Below are 6,891 nucleotides of genomic sequence, written 5' to 3'. Positions count from 1 at the left end.
TGGAGTGCCATTGCTTCTGCTTTATTGACTATGCCAAAGCCTTTGACTGTGTGGATCACAATAGACTGTGGAAAATTCTGAAAGAGATGGGAATACCAGACCACCTGACCTGCCTCTTGAGAAACCTATATGCAGATCAGGAAGCAACAGTTAGAACTCGACATGGAACAACAGACTGGTTCCAAATAGGAAAAGGAGTACATCAAGGCTGTATATTGTCACCCTGCTTATTTAACTTATATACAGAGTACATCATGAGAAATGCTGGGCTGGAAGAAGCACAAACTGGAATCAAGATTGCTGAGAGAAATATCAATAACCTCAGATATGCAGATGACACCACCCTTATGGCAGAAAGTGAAGAGAAACTAAAAAGCCCCTAGATGAAAGTGAAAGAGGAGAGTGAAAAAGTTGGCTTAAAGCTCAACATTCAGAAAACGAAGATCACAGCATCTGGTCCCATCACTTCATGGGAAATAGATGGGAAAACAGTGGAAACAGTGTCAGACATTATTTTTTAGGGCTCCAAAATCACTGCAGATGGTTACTGCAGCCATGAAATTAAAAGACGCTTACTCCTTGGAAGGAAAGTTACTCAGTAGTGTCCAACTCTTTGGGACCCCATGGACTGTAGCTTACCAGGCTCCTCCCTCCATGGGATTCTCCAGGCAGGAGTACTGGAGTGGGTTGCCATTTCCTTCTTCAGGGGATCTTCCCAACCCAGGGATCGAACCCAAGTCAGAGATCGAACCCCGGTATCCCGCATTCCAGGCAGACGCTTTAACCTCTGAGCTACCAGGGAAGCTTACTCCTTGGAAGACCAACCTACATAGCATATTCAAAAGCAGAGACATTACTTTGCCAACAAAGGTCCGTCTAGTGAAGGCTATGGTTTTTCCACTGGTCATGTATGGATGTGAGAGTTGGACTGTGAAGAAGGCTGAGCGCCGAAGAATTGATGCTTCTGAACTGTGGTGTTGGAGAAGACTCTCAAGAGTCCCTTGGACTGCAAGGAGATCCAACCAGTCCATTCTAAAAGAGATCGGTCCTCGGCGTTCTTTGGAAGAAATGATGCTGAAGCTGAAACTCCAGTACTTGGCCACCTCATGGGAAGAGTTGATTCACTGGAAAAGACTCTGATGCTGGGAGGGATTGGGGGCAGGAGGAGAAGGGGACGACAGAGGATGAGATGGCTGGATGGCATCACGGACTCGATGGACGTGAGTTTGAGTGAAGTCCGGGAGTTGGTGATGGACAGGGAGGCCTGGCATGCTGCAATTCATGGGGTCGCAAAGAGTCGGACACAACTGAGCGACTAAACTGAACTGAACTTTGTTCAACCTGGAGAAAAGTGAAAGTGAAATCGAAGTCACTCAGTAGTGTCCAACTCTTTGGGACCCCATGGACTGTAGCTTACCAGGCTCTTCCCTCCATAGGATTCTCCAGGCAAGAGTACTGGAGTGGGTTGTCATTTCCTTCTCCAGGGGATCTTCCCGACCCAGGGATCGAACCCAAGTCAGAGATCGAACCTGGGTATCCCGCATTCCAGGCAGACGCTTTAATCTCTGAGCCACCAGGGAAGCCCTGTAGATTTACATTGTTCCAACCTGGAGAAGGAACAATGTAAATCTCAAGTCCCCTTAGAGGGGAAGAGAAGAGCCAGTCTTGCCAGATGTTTGCAAGTAAAAAGGAAGATGAAGGCCTGCAACACCCACTCTGGATAATCCTCTCCACCTCTCTTCCTATTTTGTACAAGAGGAAACCAAAATGCAGGGAAGTGACTTGCTGAAGACCACCCAGTTAATCCATCCTGCCATGGATGTGGAATCCTCTGATTACCTGAATTCAAGATCCAACTCTGCCACATACTAGCACTGTGGACAAGGATGTCACTCACCATTTTTATGATGATATTTCTTCAGGTACAGGTATGAAAGTGAAAGTGAAAGTGAAGTCACTCAGTCGTGTCCGACTCTTTGCGACCCCATGGACTGCAGCCTTCCAGGTTCCTCTGTCCATGGGATTTTCCAGGGAAGAGTTCTGGAGTGGGTTGCCATTTCCTTCTCCAGGGGATCTTCCCGACTCAGGGATTGAACCCGGATCTCCCGCATTGCAGGTGAACGCTTTACCCTCTAATCACCAGGGAAACCCAGGTATAGATGAAGGTTATTAGGAGGGTTAGATAAGTCAATCCTTCTAAATCCTTCCAAAATGCTTGCCACTCAAAATGTTGCTATCATTGTTGTTAGTGTTAGTCATTCAGTCATGCCCAACTCTTTGTGACCCCATGGACAGTAGCTCACCAGGCCCCTCTGTCCATGGAATTCTCCAGGCAAGCATACTGGAGTGGGTAGCCATACCCCCTTATCCAGGGGATCTTCCCAACCCAGGGATTGAACCCAGGTCTACTACATCACAAGCAGAGTAACATCTGAGCCTCCAGGGAAGCCCTAATTACACATCTTTAATAAAATAATTAATTATATAAAACTTCATTATCCAATGCAGTAACTACTGGCTGCATGTGGGTATTGAGAACTTAAAATGCGGCTAATTCAGATTGTAATATATGATAAATGTTACATATCTACATTAGATTTTGAAGACAGTACAAACATTCAAAAAAACTAAGATCATGGGATCTGGTCCCATCAGATCAGATCAGATCAGATCAGTCGCTCAGTCATGTCTGACTCTTTGCGACCCCATGAATCGCAGCACGCCAGGCCTCCCTGTCCATCACCAACTCCCAGAGTTCACTCAGAGTCACGTCCATCGAGGCAGTGATGCCATCTAGCCATCTCATCCTCTGTCGTCCCCTTCTCGTCCTGCCCCCAATCCCTCCCAGCATCAGAGTCTTTTCCAATGAGTCAACTCTTCGCATGAGGTGGCCAAAGTACTGGAGTTTAGCTTTAGCATCATCCCTTCCAAAGAAATCCCAGGACTGATCTCCTTCAAAATAGACTGGTTGGATCTCCTTGCAGTCCAAGGGACTCTCAAGAGTCTTCTCCAACACCACACTTCAAAAGCATCAATTCTTCGGCGCTCAGCCTTCTTCACAGTCCAACTCTCACCTCCATACATGACCACAGGAAAAACCGTAGCCTTGACTAGACAAACCTTTGTTGGCAAAGTAATGTCTCTGTTTTTGAATATGCTATCTAGGTTGGTCATAACTTTTCTTCCAAGGAGTAAGCATCTTTTAATTTCATGGCTGCAGTCACCATCTGCAGTGATTTTGGAGCCCAGAAAAATAACTGGGCTAAAAATAGTCTGACACTGCTTCCACTGTTTACCCATCTATTTCCCATGAAGTGATGGGACTGGATGCCATGATCTTTGTTTTCACTTCATGGCAAATGGATGGGGAAACAATGGAAACAGTGACAGACTATTTTCTTGGGCTCCAAAATCACTGCAGATGGTGACCGCAGCCATGAAATTAAAAGACATTTGCTCTTTGGAAGAAACGCTATGACCAACCTAGACAGGATATTAAAAAGCAGAGACATTACTTTGCCAACAAAGGTCCATCTAGTCAAAACTACAGTTTTTCCAGTAGTCATGTATGGATGTGAGAGTTGGGCCATAAAGAAAGCTGAGTGCCAAAGAATTGATGCTTTTGAACTGTGGTATTGGAGAAGGCTCTTGAGTGTCCCTTGGACTGCAAGGAGATCAAACTGGTCAATCCTAAAGGAAATCAATCCTGAATATTCATTGGAAGGACTGATGCTGAAGCTGAAGCTCCAGTACTTTGGCTACCTGATGCCAAGAGCTAACTCTTTGGAAAAGACCCTGATGCTTGAAATACTGAAGGCAGGAAGAGAAGGGGATGACAGAAGATGAGATGGTTGGATGGCATCACTGACTCAATAGACATGTATTTGAGCAAGCTCCAGGAGTTGGTGACGGACAGGGAAGCGTGGCATGCTGCAGTCCATGAGGTCACAAAGACTTGGATACGACTGAGTGACTGAACCGAATACAAAAAATGTAGTGTCTCATTAATAATTTTATATTGATTGCATGTTGAAATGACAATAGTTTGGATATACTGGGTTAAATAAAATACGTTATTTAAATAATTTCATCTATTTTAACTTTTTAAGATCTGGCTACTAAAAACATAAAATTACTATGTGGTTCACATTATATATCTACTGGGCAGGGGTGGTATGGAATATATTAACATATGGTACATAGTAGGCATTCTAATGATTTAACTAGACTAACTGCCAGGTTTCATCTGAGGGCACCATTGGGTCAAGAGTTAGCATCTATCTTGTTATTTTACAAAATGTCAATTGTGCTCCTGCTTTTCACAGGGCATTAAGCTGGGTGCTAAGCAAAACTAGTGTGTTTTACAGGGAAAGTAAGATGTGCTCACCAAAACTAACTGGCATTCAATGAGAAGGCTCTAGCTGCCCTAGAGACCATGGCAAAGAGAGCTAATAATCTCCCTCAGGGAATGAAACAGTAAGGGCTCTGCCCTGAGCAGCTAATGTTCCCTTTGTTCACTTCTGAACCTGAGGTTGTGGACTTTGATAAGAAAAAAAGGTACTTGACCACATGCAATTGCCAGGGAACCTAAGAACAGGTGTCCTGCAGTCTGATGTTACCAACCTGAAACACCTAAGCTTCCCCTGGGTGGGGTGAGGTGAGGTGATGTACTGGGTCAGTGTTTGACAAAGAACCACCATGAGCCCACTGGTATTGAGCTCACTACCCTCCCTGACTGGCTTTGGAAAACACAAGGGGAAAGAAGCCTAGGTTGTAAGCTCCGTGAAGGAAGGCATTGTGTCTCACTTGTTCCCCAGTGCATTCTCAGCGCTGAGCTCTGTGTCTAGCACATTGGTAATTGCAGTATTAGTTGACTGAGTGAGTGGATGAGGTTTTGTTTTGTTTTGTTATATATAAAGAAGCTGTGAATATATCAACAAATATAGGAGCACAATTTATTGAATACCTATTTAATACTAGATTCTGAATACCCTTTCATGTTTCATATATACTTTATAGATTAGGCTCCTCTACTTTGCCATGAAGCAATTTATTTAACTTCTCTAAAGATCCATTTTTCTTTCTATAAAATGAATTTAATCACCTTTCTTTTTTTTTTAATTTTATTTATTTATTTTTTTTAATCACCTTTCTTTTTTGACCACTTAGAGCAGAGTTGGTGAGGGTCACATAAGGTAGATGAAAGTGACTTGGGAATTCTTAGCGGAGTCCCTCCAATAGAACTGTATTTGTGTTACCCAATATGATTGGCACTAGCCACATGTGGCTATTGAGCACTTGAGACATGGTTAATGTGAACTAATTTTTTTTTTCCTTTTAAATAGATTATTTTTTTCAGAGAAGTTTTAGGATCAGCAAAATTAAGCAAGAAGTGCAGAGATTTTCCATATACTTCCTGCTCCCACACACTCACTGCCTCTCCCACAATAACATCCCTCACCAGAGTGGTACATTTGTTATAATCAATGAACTTTTATACTGACAAATTATTATCACCCAGAATCCTTAGTTTACATTAGTGTTGTCCACTTTATGGGTTTTGACAAATGTATAATGATATGTATCCACTATTATAGTGTCATACAGAGTAGCTTCACTGCCCTAAAAATCCTCTGTGCTCCACCTGTTATTTATCCTTCTCTCCTCCCAACCTCTAGCAACTACTGATCTTTTTATTGTCTCCATAGCTTCGCATTTTCCAAAATGTCACACAGTATGTAGCCTTTTCAGATGGGCTTCTTTCACTTGGTAATATGCATTTAAGTTTCTTCCATGTGATTTCATGGCTTAACAGCTGATTTCTTTTTAGCAACGGATAGCATTCCATGTCTGGATATTACCATGGGCTTCCCTCATAGCTCAGTTGGTAAAGAATCTGCCTGCATTGCAGGAGACCCCAGTTCGATTGCTAGGTTGGGAAGATCCCCTGGAGAGGAGAAAGGCTACCCACTCCAGTATGCTGGCCTGGAAGGTTCCATAGACTATATAGTCCATGGGGTCCCAAAGAGTCAGACACTACTGAGCGACTGTCACTTTCATTTATCCATTCACCAACTGAAGGACATTTTGGTTGCTTCGAAGTCATGGTAATTATGAATAAAGCTGCTTTAAACATCCACGTGCACATTTTTGCTTGGACTTGAGTTTTCAGTTCCTTTGTGTAAATACCAAGGGGCCCAGTTGCTGGGCCATATGGTAAGAGTGGGACTTCCCAGGTGGCTCAGAAATAAATAATTAACCTGCCATGCGGAAGATGTGGGAGACTCCCTGGGTAAGGAAGTTCAATCCCTAGGTAAGGAAGATTCCCTGGAGGAGGGAATGGCAACCCACTCCAATATTCTTGCCTGGAGAATCCCGTGAACAGAGGAGCCTGGCAGCTACAGTCCACAGGGTTGCACAGAGTTGGACACGACTGAAGCAACTGAGTACGCATGCATGGTATGAGTATGTTGAATTTTGTAAGGAATTTACCAGAGTGTCTCCCAAAGTGTTGTTATACCATCTTACATTTCCACCAGCAAATGAATTAGAGTTCTTGTTTCTCTATACCCTCTCCAGTATTTGGTATTCTGGAATTTGACCATTCTAACAGGCCTGTAGTGGTATCTTGTTTTACTTTGTGTGTCCCTAATGACATATGATGTAGAGCATCTTTTTATATGCTTATCTGCCATCTGTATACTTTCTTTAATGAGGTGTCAGTTCAGATCTTTTGCCCATTTTTAAGTGGGCTGCTTGTTTGCTTGCTGTTATTTGTATATTTTAGATACCATTCTTATCAGATATGTCTTTTAGAAATACTGTATTTTCTCCCAGTCTATGGCTAGTTTTCTCATTTTCTTGATACATCTTTCAATATTAATTTTAATG

This window comes from Bos taurus, chromosome 10, assembly GCF_002263795.3.
Source record: "Bos taurus isolate L1 Dominette 01449 registration number 42190680 breed Hereford chromosome 10, ARS-UCD2.0, whole genome shotgun sequence".
In the NCBI taxonomy this organism is placed as follows: domain Eukaryota; kingdom Metazoa; phylum Chordata; class Mammalia; order Artiodactyla; family Bovidae; genus Bos; species Bos taurus.
This window is presented reverse-complemented; position numbering follows the sequence as displayed.